At 33.9% G+C, this 13,389-nt stretch overlaps 1 protein-coding gene across 3 annotated transcripts in view; it reads left to right on the top strand.

Moving 5' to 3' along the window:
* CSRNP3 (cysteine and serine rich nuclear protein 3) overlaps positions 1–13,389 on the top strand; it is a 198,359-nt gene that overhangs the window by 96,083 nt on the left and 88,887 nt on the right. Inside the window, exon 1 of one of the 3 annotated variants that reach the window (XM_036023373.1) lies at positions 7,723–8,276. The exons of 1 other annotated variant lie outside the window; for it this stretch is intronic. The gene's annotated coding sequence lies outside the window, so the exon portion shown is untranslated. Of the gene's footprint in view, positions 1–7,722; positions 8,277–9,931; positions 10,116–13,389 lie in introns of those variants that run through there. One more of the 3 variants, XM_036023372.1, reaches the window with a different exon arrangement.

Below are 13,389 nucleotides of genomic sequence, written 5' to 3'. Positions count from 1 at the left end.
GGGGTCAAAATGTTCAGATAAAATGTGTTTACACTTCTGTCCTCCCTTAATCCCACATGGTTTGCTAATCACAAAAGAAATTCTTAGACCATCTAGATAAGAGTTTATTGAGACTAGGATCAAAACAGATTTTACTAGTTTATTTACAAGACTAATGGCTTTTTTCCATGGCATGCTAATATTCTAAACTAAAAAACAGGTATGACCATTTGACCACCTGAATTAAATAGCAGCACAATGTAATAAGAAGGAACACATATGTACTATGATCGTAACAATCATACCAGTATAAAAAGGTATATAATTTCCTTCCCTCCATAGATAAAAATTGGAGCCAAACATGCCTGGATCATGCTTTCATGGAATAGAGCTCTTTGATAAAAATAGACATGAATAATGAATACTAAATAGGAAGCTGACTATATGAACAAGAAGGAAAATGCATGCCTCGGTTCAAAGAAGCCAGTCACTAGCATTAATATCAAGCCACAGGATTAAGCTCATTAAATCATCTGCCTAAAGGAGAAATCTAATTTATTTCTTGTATTTCTTCATGCTGTATGATTAACAGAAAACATGGGGGGTGGATTTTGTGATCTGGATCATGATTTTCATCTGCACAGAACACTTTCATATAATTTTCTTATATGAGCACCACAATTAAGTTCAATTGATAGTATTCCATATTCGAACTTATATTGTGAAAAAGGTAGTCTTTGTTCTTTCTTAACCTTTAATCAGGTCAAATAACAGAGTGTGTCTACAAGCTCCTCTACCAGGAGTTGAACACTCAGACGTCAAGATGGCATCTTTGTACCCGTAGCATCTTACGCTCTTGCCGGTGTATGGCAGGTGGTCAGTGTCCACCACTGAATGCTCTGTATCTAAGCTTCCTCTTATATTCCTGACTTTGGTTAATGGTATCATCCATGCTGTCTCTCAAATTAAAAATCCTAGATTCAGAGTTTTCCCTCACTCTCAGGTGAAGTATCTGTTGATTCACTTGTTATCTTTCATTGCCAGGGCTGCCATATCTTCCTTCTCACAGGGCTGTCCAACCTTTTGGTATCTCTGGGCCACACTGGAGGAAGAGTTGTCTTGGGCCACACATTAAATACATTGCAACACATAATGACCAAAAAATCTCATGTTTTAAGTAAATGTACAATTTTGTGTTGGGCTGCATTCATAGCCATCCTGAGCCACATGCAGCCCATGGGGCACAGGTTGGACACCCCTGATAGAGCTTTGTAACTTTTTTCCTCTGGGATATTTCGAAAATTTTATTCAGTCTCCCTTTCAGGGCTTCTCTTCCATTCATTCCCTCCCGGAGTTATGTAATTAAGACACAGTTGTAATCAAACCACCTAAACACCTGCTATGAGTAGAAACTGGCTCATACATATGTACAATCTCATCAAGAGCAAATAACCTCACCATTTTCACAGTGAAATTTTTTGTTTCCTTCACACGTACATTAGTCATTGCCTCAGAATCTGTATATATTCTAAACTTTCTGCCTAGAATACTTTTCTCCTTTTCCACAAAAGAACTCCTACTCATTCCTTAATATTTATTTCCCATGTCACCTCTTCTGTGAAGTCCATCATGACTGCCTTGGGTAATATGCTCCCAATAGAGCCACCATTCATTAAAGCCATACTACCTAGGTTTGGATATTGACTCTTGTCATATTGGCAAGTCACTTACGCAGTATGTCCCTCATTTGTCTCATCTATGAAATGGAGATGGTAAAAGTAGCTATATTTGTAATGGTTATGTGAGTTAATTAATATATGTAAAGCACTTCAGCCTTCGTAAGTGCTTAATAACTATTTTCTATTTTTATGTAGCATTATTCACTCCTGTCTTTATGTTCTTGTTTATTTTTCTATTATAGAACTTATCCCAAAATGCTGTATCTCCTTATATCTGTGTCTATTCTTGATAGAGAGTCACTAAAAGAGTCAGCTTGTAGACTGACTTATTTGTCTCTTCAGCCTATAAAAGCACTGAACATGTAGTACTCAGTGAATGTAAAATGAATGCATGTATGAGGGAGCAAATGAATGAAGTGAATAAATAAACTTAGGCTGTTTCTGTACATCTCTGTTACACAAATCAGAGTAGATTCAATCTATTAGCCAAGTAGTTGTAGAATTCTGCTGGAATAAAATATAGGAAACTCTTTTTCTTGTGCCTTGACCCCAAAAGCTGTCTCATAGTCCTTTTACCTATGGTGCAGCTTTCCCATTGACATGGAAAAGCCACTGGCCCTATTACATAATAATAATAATTATCATTATTATTATTATATTTATTTTTATTTATTTATTTTTGCCTGCTTGGTTCATGGTTGATTTTTGCAGGTGCTGTTTGACTCCATATTTTCTGTCCCAGATTAGACACCTAACTCAGCATACAAAGAAATCATTATAATCAACTTTGATGGTCACTAAGAAATAAATGTATCCTTTGTGTTCTCAGAAAGGAGATTTGCTTCATTTACTCTTTTCTCCTGATCAATGCTGTTTTCTAATGCCTTTGTGGTGATAAAGAGACTGAGGGGTGGAGGGAAAATCTGGATACTTTCCTCTCTGGGTCACTTTGGATAAAGGCTGCTTCACAGCCATGTTCAGATGATTTATGTACACATTGTGTGTGCAGTAGCAGCAATTATAGAACTACTCCTCCCATTTAACCTGTATCATTCTGAGTGGTCATTCACTGGCCACTTAACATCTGCTACTTGGGTAGCACCATATCCAGACAGGATGAAGAGTCAGAGGATGAACCTCCCATTGGCTTGTTTACTGTGATAGGTGATGGCGTGTGTGGGGGCGGGGGAGAGGTTAAGGTTTAGTTTGCATTATCCAAAATTACGTTTGCTATCGTTATAGAACTAGGATGTATTTGTCGTTTTTCTACCTCTTTTCCTAATTTAGAAATGAGGTAACAAAAAGAAATCTCTCCTCTTTGTACTTTATTTAACGAAGGTCCTATTTTTTATAATCTTCCGTAGCCTCCCAAACACAACATTTATAATATTTGGTACTATTTTTTCATAATATTTGAAAATTGACAAACTGAGGACAGTACAAATCAAAATACCTGTGCCCTCACTAAATCTGTCTAATAAAACTAGTTTAATGCTCTCTACTTGTCATATATAATTGGTAAGTGAATCATAGGACCATTGACTTTGAAGGTTATAAATGAGATCAGAGACCTGTTCATTCAACCAGATTTAACTTCTTTCTTTCTTCATGACAGATTGCTTTCTCCTCATCCCTTGGTCACTGCCGTTAGTTCTGGATCTCTTACTTCTTTGCATCTCCTCCTCTTCAGACACTCCGCTGCTGCCTCAGTGCTCCACCAAGTCTAGTCACTCCTCGGTTGTCATGGCTGTTTTCTGCACTCATCACTCTGACCATTCTTCTTTTCTTACACCTTAGTGAATTTCCAATGTCTTACATGTTGCAAAAATCTGCTCACCTCAAACATCTGAGTATTTCAGGGAGAACAAGGCTTTCTTTTTCTCCTTCACCCTTCCAACACATGCCTCAGTCTCCTATCACCCAAATGTCCTCAAAGTTCCTCTCGTTAGTTACTGAAGCTCTTAGCCTGGATTCTGAACTTTTCCCAGTGTATCATTTTGCAACCAGGAATCCCATTTTCTCCCAGCTAGTTATGCAATCTCTTAACTATTTCTTCAGAGCCTCCGTTCCTGCCATACAGCCTTTTTGGGTAACTCACTCTTCCTTTGCTTTAGACACTGCCTCAATTATTTTGCTTCTCTTTTCTGCCCTCCTTAGTTTTATTTTCTTTTAATGCATCCATTACATGCATCCATTTCATTAAATAAAATTCAGCAATTTCACTGAATGTGCATATCAGACTGTCCTTTCATGTATTTTTAGGTTAATTATGTTGTATCTGTCATACACATGTAGATATTTTTCAGTTATCAGTTGCTCAGTAACTACTGCAACAATGAGTGACTTAAAGCAGCAACCTTTTTTTTTTTCATCATAAATTCTATAGAACAAGAATTCGAGAAAATCTCAGCTAAGTGTTTCTTCACATAGTGACAGGATTACTTTGTGTCCATTTGGTGGGTAGGTGGGTTTTGCGGGTCTAAGATGGTTTTACTTACCTGATAGGCATCAGAAATGGCTACGAAACTGGGCTCACTTGGGACTGTTGACCAGAAGGCCTATATATAATCTCCCCATGGTAATCTTAGGGTGGTTAATCTCTCGTGTGGCAGCTCAAGGCTCCTGGAGAGAGTGCTACAACAGGCTTAGGCAGAAGCTATACAGCTTCTTAGGACCTAGCCTTGGAATTTCCAGAACATTATTTCTGTAGCTTCTATTGGTTAAGCAAATTATTAAGACTAGATTTGAACATAATTGAGAGAAATTAGACTCAATCTCTTCATGAGAAGCATAGCAAAAAAGTTAGTAGTGTTCTCTCTGTCTCTGTCTCTGTCTCTTTCTGTTTCTCTTTATATATATATATATATATATATATATATATATATTTGTATATTTGACATTTTTATAATAATAGTATCCTAATTTTAGGAAACAGTATTGAAAATAAAGACATCATATTGATTATACATAAAATACATGTTGTCAATAAAATATTCAAACTTAAAAAACATTTCCCTACTTTAGCACCCTCCCATAATACACTCAGCATTTTTTTTTTTAGCGAGTAGACTGTAATCTTCTTGGAAACAGTATATATTTTATTTTTATATCCCTAGCAACTGTCTCAGAGCTTGTTAAATGGTAGCCTCTCAATAAATATTTATTGAATTGACTCGAATTAGTCCTGAATTTTGAGGCTATCGTGGCCAACTTATTGACCTCTCTGTATGTGTTGTAAGGTAGAGTGATATGTAATGAGACATCCAGCCTGACCGAGGGTTTAAGCCATTAGCAGATCCTGGTGCATATGCCGATGCATATGGCTCCAGGAAACACAGATCACAGTATTAGTAAGTCTTCTCCATCTTCCTTCATGCAGTAGAGTGTTCAAGGGATGATCTGTTTAGCAGGTCTATGCCCAAATTTACTGCATGAGCTAAATAACAAACATTTCAGATTGCTCTGACAAGCTTTCATTGTTTTATAGAAAAGGGAAACAAACAAGACAATTCTATTAATAGGTTCTTGTCATTAGAGAAAAACTAAGTTAATAGAAGTCAGTAGTGAGAATCAAAATGTGTTTCGCAATGCACAGCTTTTGGATATAACAAAGTAAATTAAAACATCTTTTCCATCTTGGAAGAAATTTGGTTCTTTAAACTGTGAACTCGTGTTTCTCTGTTAATTTCAAATTTAAAGAACTCTTGGCTGATGGAACCGTTACATGAGCACAGGCGTCGTGTGCATTGTGTGATGTGAGAATCAGAAACTCTGCTGCAAGTCTGTTGTCGTGTCGCTGACAGAGGGTTCCAGCATTTTGATTGGAAGGATGGGTATATTTGGTAATTTGTTTTAATGCTAAAGCAATTTGATGAGCTTTGTTTTAAAGCCCTAAATTTATTTCTATTTTTTCTGCATGTATTAGAAAAAAAATCACTTCTTGTTTCCAAAAGTCCTACCTACTTATTGTATCAGTTTGCCTCTACTATTAGGATTATGCATTTTAAGTTATTTTAAACAATTATTACAGTTTACATAATTTTTTCTCATGTTACTAATATTAGTTGACAATGCTTGGTTAAAGGCGATTTAGGGAACTGAAGTATAAAAATATTGCTATATGTTTTCATGACTTGCTTATGAAAGACTTTTTTGTTGCTGTTTTTGCAGACTTAAAAACTAAGGCATGAGATTCTAGAATAACTCACCCAGGACCTGTAAGACAATAGTAGACCTGGGAAGATGATTACTTTTTCATGATCATTCTCTCTCTTTCTAGACCTTTCCAGCTCTCTTGTCCACCTTTAAATACCTTTTCTAACATTAATGAATTTAATAGGCTGTTACATTTAATATTTAAGTTTATACTCTATAGTCTTTTCATTGGAGAGTTACTGTTTTAGTGATAATTTGTTTTCATTGCTAGCTACTTATATATTCCTTGTATTTATAGTTTTTTCTTATTGTAAATTATTTCTTTACATACATTCCTACAAACTGTAAATTTTATCTATATGTAGTTTTTATTTCCACTTTTACACCTCTAGCCCCTCCTTCTCCCTAGAATTCAGAAATAACTTAGTTTTCTGCTGATTCTTCCACTTGGCAACCATTTTATTTCATTGTTTTTGAAGTGATGCAGTAAGAGAAAAATGGCTGCCTTTTGTTTATTTCCTTGTACATTAACACAATGACATCATCAAAGATATTAGCTAGAATGTACATATCTTTAAAAACCCAGAGGTGCACAATAAGTCAGGAGTAGTCTGGTCTTTCCTTTTTTTCCCCCCTTTAATGCCCCAAGGTTTTGTAGCTTCAGCGTAGCTCGTGTATGCAGAGGGGAGAATGAGCATGAGCATTTGGGAACAAATCCATGAAAACTGTGGTGCTTCAAACATACCTGAGTGTTTTTCAGTGTTAAGAACACCCACCAAAAGGCATTTACTTAAGTCATGAACCATTCTAAATCAATGCTAACCCTACAAAAATATCATAAAGAATGATATTAAATCATTGTATTTAGGAAGTGGACTTTTTAGCCACACTTGCCTATTCAGTCTTTAAATTATTCTTAAAAACTTCAACTGACAGAAAAAATTTTGTTATGTTTCTAAAAATAATTTATTAATGGAAGGCTTAAGCAGGTATATATATTTACTCTTTTGAAGATTACTGAATTATTTATAACCACTATTAAAATGCACTGTATGTACATCTAACTATACAGAAAATTTGTTTTCTGATCTTATGTATGGTGTCTCTGACTTTTCCTTCTGTGTTCTTGTTGCATTTTGCTTTATCATAAGATTTTCATCGAGGTGAACAAGCAACAAGGTTTCAATTGCCAATTCAATTTTAGATAGATTATTAAAAATATGAGAAATAGATTTTTAAAAATCAAATTCCAATAGCTAATTTTTTTTAAATTTGGAAATCCACAATCCATTTCCAAATTTTGAGGAATGATTTTAAGTGTTTATTTTTTAAAATATTTTTAGAAAGATAATCTCACTATAGACACACACTTGAATCTATTAATTCAATATTTATATAGCAGAAAATTCCTGTATATGTTGAGTAGTCAGCTCTGAAACTACTTGTTAACACTGAAATCAGATAAGGTAAACCACATGCTTTATTGAGGTAAGCTGTCTAAAATAAGTTACTGCGATTTTAAGAATTAATATGAACCACATGTTCTTCAGATCTTTAAATTGAAATCTTCATTGTTCTTTTAAGTCAGCTGTTCTAAGAACGTGTCATCTTTTGAGAAGATAAATTAATCATCTACCTCATTCATATACATCAATAAGAGAGTCACCCTCTCATCTACTTTGTCAAAAGTAATTCAAAGATCTCTTTTTATTAATTTATAGTATATATTAGTAATTGAGATTTTCATAGAGGAGATTTTTGAGGGAAACAGCCACTTATCCTTTTAGAAAATAACCTCTGCCAAAAAAAAAGAAACACCAGCAATCTAAAGGTTAAAATATACTGTCAAATCATTCAGTTAAGCAAGGCTCTTTAATAACATTTGTACAAAAGTACTTTCAGAATGCAGAAGGTAGGAAACAGCTTTTTGCTAGTTCCCCTTCCTTAAATTATTATTCAGCCTCTTATTAAAATAAAATCTAGTTAACTTCCTTTGAATGCTGCTGGCTCAAATGTTTTCTATAATGAAATAAATTTGGTGAAGGGATTTCCTTAAGTTATGCTGCATAAATGACTTAGAGCAGCTTCAGAGTCTGTTATTCCTTCCTCCTAGCAGACCTCAGCTGATAAAAATATCCATAGACACAGTGAAGTCAGTGGCATGCCTGGCTTTCTCAGACAAAACTCCCATGTGATCACATATAGGCAGCCTCAGTGAGGCTGATGCCGTGCAGCTAGCAGTAGGTAATGAGTCTTTGTGCAGAGTGAAGCTCTTGTCGCTGAACAATAAAGCATACGGTACCAGCAATAAAACACAGGGCTGGCAAATTTAAGAAGATTCCGCTGAACCAGGAAGAACAGTGCCTTTGGTGATGCTGACACATATTATAAAATGAGAATCAATCTCTTTTGGATTCTAATGAATAAAGACTGCAAGGACTAAGACTACAGCTATTTGAACAGGTCAGTGATTTCATAAATTACTCCAACACATTACTCCTTGTGTTTATTGGAATTAAATTAGAATGGGCTAATGTGTTTTTTGCCTTACACAAAAACTTTGCAAAATATTTGCAGTGGTAATATGAAGGATGCACTTGAATTGACCCCATGTGATTAAATTGTTGATATCATCAGATGTGATGGAGAAATGTTTATATGATCATAGTAAACTGAAAACTTATTTATCCTATTTAAAAATTTATGGATAAGAGAAAAAATCCTCCAACAATTTTAATCTTCTTTACGCAGGAATAATATAAAGCAGAATACTACTAATAAATACCTCAAATAAAAAGCTTCAAATTAATTTTTTCCAATATTAAAAAGTATTATATTGCAATAGTTTACAAGTCTTATAAATTGGAAGAAATATCATTCAGAATTTATTGGTGTCTTTCAGTATGCTGCAAGAGGAAGGCTTGGAATATTATTTCAATAAAAATATTTTAAATAAGTTTGAAATGTTAGTAAATGCTATCTATTAGAAAAATGCATTCTATATTTAAATATAGTAATACATATTTATATTACTCTGTTGTGTGCCTTTTATTTTTTATGTTATATTTCCTCTCATAGATGGAAAATATTGTTGCATAAAGCCTTTTATTTCATAGATATTATTCACTCACCAGTGAAAAAACCAAATTAGCTTAATTATTAAAAGAATGGATTAATTATGTGATGATGCCTATTTCCTTTGGCTCACCATTCAGAAAAGAATATGTGCCTTCATGTGTATTTATGAAAATATGTACACACATGACCTCTGTATCTAGAAAATAGCCACTTCTTAGGTTTATGATCAGTAGGGAAGTTTATGTTTAAATAGAGAGATTGCTGTGTGTAGGGAGACAAGGGAAGAAATAACTCTAGCAAATTGTAGCACAACGCTGAACATCTTTGCCAAAAACAGACAAGCATTGCTGCTACGTGAATCTTTAAATTTCAATACACAGTTTAACTTTGCTCTACATTTTTACTGCTGTATTGTTTGAGAGATATCCTGGGACCTCAATCCTTTATAATTAATTTCTTGGACACCATTTAGAATGATCATCTTTAAAACACTAGGGCATATTTAATATTTTATAGAATTATCATAGTGACTTCACATATTTGTATAGTAACTAAATAAATTTATGCCTATAAAATGCTGTTTAAACTATAACAAAAAGAAATATCTTATGTCCCTTGATTATCCTTACAATACTATGTATTCCAATGGAAATAAAAATCAGCTATGTTTCAAAAACAAGGGCAGTTAATGAAAAATTTAAATTGGCCTTCCACATGTATTTAAATGAAGTATTTGCCTATGTGGGTTTCCTTAGTTACCGTAGCCGATGTGACAGCTTCTTCTGGGGGCAGCAGGGAAAGCAGGGCTCTAAAACAGTTAAAAACCACTTATCCATTAATAGACACGGGGGCTGTGATACTGCCAGCCCAGTGAAGTCCATGCCCACTCCCCTCGCCTATTCCAGCTCTCCGGTGATTCAGGTAATTCTGGCAGAGCTGCAGCTCCACAATCCTTACCCAGCATTCCGTTTCAGCTGCTGGAGGGCTGCCTGAGCCTTATGCAAATGAGACCAGCTCCGAGGCTTTGACTGCAGAAGCAGAGGAGGGAGGCAGAGGGAGTTCAAAGGTCACAGGGCTGGTGGAAAGCTGGATCAGTTGCCTGAAAAAAAGAATGCATTGGGCTCCTCTGCAGCAGTGTTTTGCAGCAGTTAAATGAAGTGTGCTTTATTTCTCAGAGTGAAGATTTTACAGCGCGTGTGCCGTAGTCGTTTAAAGTGCACGCAGGTACGGTGATAGATTTCCTGATGCGCCTGATTTTATTTCTGTAAAGACACTTGAGGAGGATTGGCTACTTTAATTCATTGCGGAAATTAACAGGGTATTCCCCGTTTTCAGACTTCCCTTAAGTAGTTTACTCTTATCTTAATGTTTTCTGGATTTGAAACATGGGTGTTTTGTTCGAATGGAATTAATTTCATGTGAGAAAATACTGGATTTGAGCTTTGAATAATTACAATGTAGGGGAAAGTTTTTGATTGCAGAGAGATACCTGGGTTGAAACATCTCGATAAATGTCAGGATTTACAATGTCTGGAGAATTTTCATATTCTTAAAAAATGTGTTTTAAATAAGAACTGGGTTCCTAGCTCGTAATTCTTGTGAGATTATCTTGAATTAAGTAACAGAATTCTTTTGTTCATTTCCAACATGACATCATGACAGTTTTAATAAGTTATATTTCATTTCATTTTAGGAGAGAGTGTCAGTTTGGAGAATCTTCATTTTATATTTTACTGCTAAACACCTTTTCAGATAAATAATTTCCTATTTTGGTATTGCATCCTTTAAGTGCTTCTGTAACTTTCCTAATTGTTATTAATTTTCTTTGGGACTCTTTAGATGATGTTATTTTTAATTAAATATGTTCAGCTTCCTATGACATTCCCTTTTAGTTAACTCTGGATAGTAAAGTGATCCCCATAAATGTCATAGGAAGGGCAGAAGTCTTTTTTTTCTATGCACTACAAATCTCACTTTTGTAAAATGTGTAATTGCATTATAGTAGAATCTGACCTGTAGCAAACAAGTATGTACTCACTTTTATTATTCATATTGCTTTTTTATTTCCAAAACATATTTTAAATAAACTTAAAGCATGATCAAAGTATGTTTATCCATATCATTAAAAATTTAAAATATATCAGTTCAGCAGCTACAGTGTTGATGGGAAATAATGTGATTTTAATTTGCAACAAGTCAGCATCTGTCTGCATCACAGGTTGTATGTTTATGAAAATATTTTGTAAACATGAAGAAGTGAAATAATGTTTAGCCATGAAATTACTGCTTTATGCTTTTATATTTGCATAAGATAATTTAAAATGAATTTTATAAAGCTTACATACAAAGAGCTAGCACATGTTTAGATAAACTTAATTACTGTCTTTGCACTGAAAAGATGGTGTTAATTTATTATCATGATTAAGACTTGGTAGTTTGGCAACAATATCTTTTATTTTTAAACTGGGGAGGGGATGGTAGAGGGTGGACCAAAGCAAGAAGTTGACCAATGAAACAGTGAAGGACAATTATTTCAAATGTTTATGAAATCACTTGGCTGTAATCACTCAGGTCCAGATTCCCACCCTTTATCAATCTGTGGGAACATTATGACATTTATTTAGGATCCTGAGATTAATTTAGGAAAAGGAATTCGTGTTTGGGTGTTTCTTAAAAATACAGGCTGCCAATTTTTTCTAAACTCTTTCTCTTTTGAAACTATCAATAATGACTGCAGCCAAAGGAGATACAGTTCAAATAAAGTGTTCCTTCTTATGTTGAAGGGAATATGCTTTCTTCTACTTAAAATAACATTGTAAATGTTTGTCTTAGATATGTATATATATATATATAATTATGAAATGGATGCATATACACATATATGTATTACATTATATAATATAATTTATATATTATCTGTGCATATGTATATTTTTTTACAAACAGCCAAATAAAATCTTTCCAATGGTCCATAATATTTAATTCAACAATTTGGAAAAACAAAAATTTTGTATTTTACTTTTAACTTAGGTCATGTCCATAGTTTGGACATACTAACCTCTGTGTGTGTCCTAGGTAGAGCACAGGAAGGAAGAAAGAAAGGACCGAGCTTAAAATTAATTTAGGCAGTCCAGTACTATTTACTTTGTAAATGCAACTGCTACCAGTTAGCACACTCTGAATATAGAAATAAAATTAGTGTGGACAGGAAAGGAGAGCCTGTGAAGATTCTTAGAGAAAATATATTCGACAAATGTGAAATAAAGAGAATTGTTGTGCTTCCAATGAGCCAAGAGAGCGTTTCATACGACCTAGGGCAATTATATGGCTTTGAATATCCTGGATAATTTATGTCTCTATGCAAATTCACTCAAAACCTTGAAGTCTTTTTTGCATTTGCTTGAGCCATACTATAGTACAAATCTCAGCAGTATGTACTTGGTCTGGGTATTTAAATGTATATGAAAATGTATTTGTGTAAATGCACCTCAAATCAAATTTGGAAAGTAGAGTAAATAGAGTGATATAAAAACAAACCATTGAAGGGTAGGCAGTTAGCATACTTGAAAAAATGGTGCTACATCAGCCTTCAAAGGAATCTTTAAGGACTTCAAAAATTAATTTCCTGCATTCATATTACCATTCTGTCTTTGTCATCACTTGAGAAACTAGAGACCATATTGTAAGCCTGTAAAAGATTTTAGGGTAAACATGTTGCACTCAGCAATATGGAAGAGAATCTAAACTCTACAGATAACTGTTATTTCAAAATTATAAGTGTAGTTTTTAAGTTGTACCATTATATGTGTCCTTCCCTTGAATTCCTGGTGTTTATGAAATAGAAAGAATAACAAAATAACTTATATAGAAAGAAAATGCCCAAAATAATCAAGTATTCAACACAATCAGATTTGTTTATTTTAACCTGTCATTTCCTAAAAAAGATTCAACACATTGCCTTTTTAATCACTTATTCTGGAATTTATATAGAATCATATCAATTGTATTGAAAAGTATAAGTATAATAAAATTATAAATTTTATATTTATTCCATATTTTAGGCACATAGCAATGCTATAATAATACGTTGTCTAGAACAGTTGGAAAATAATCTGTGCTAAATAAACCAGTTTTCCAAATAAGTAAAGTTTTATAACTGTAATGTCCAGTTTTTTAAGATATCAATTGCTTTCATGGAAGCAAAACATAGTACACATCATTCTGCTTTGTTGAACAGAGTGGAAATCAGTTTAGGCTTTTCTTCGTGGCATAAGAAGCATTATTCCCACCGTTACACTGACTTACTGCAAAGGATAAAACTGTTCTCGAACACCAAGTGGCAACGCTATTACATGCTTTTGCATAAAATTGTACATGCTTTTAATATATTTACATACTTTTAATTTTACTCTCTTTTCTCATATTAATATTTATTTTTAACACAGTGAATAATTGCTCCTTATCTGAGAACAACCCAAAAGTCAAGTTTATGCACCTT

Source organism: Phyllostomus discolor, chromosome 4 (genome assembly GCF_004126475.2).
Source record: "Phyllostomus discolor isolate MPI-MPIP mPhyDis1 chromosome 4, mPhyDis1.pri.v3, whole genome shotgun sequence".
NCBI classification, from domain to species: domain Eukaryota; kingdom Metazoa; phylum Chordata; class Mammalia; order Chiroptera; family Phyllostomidae; genus Phyllostomus; species Phyllostomus discolor.
This window is presented reverse-complemented; position numbering and strand designations above follow the sequence as displayed.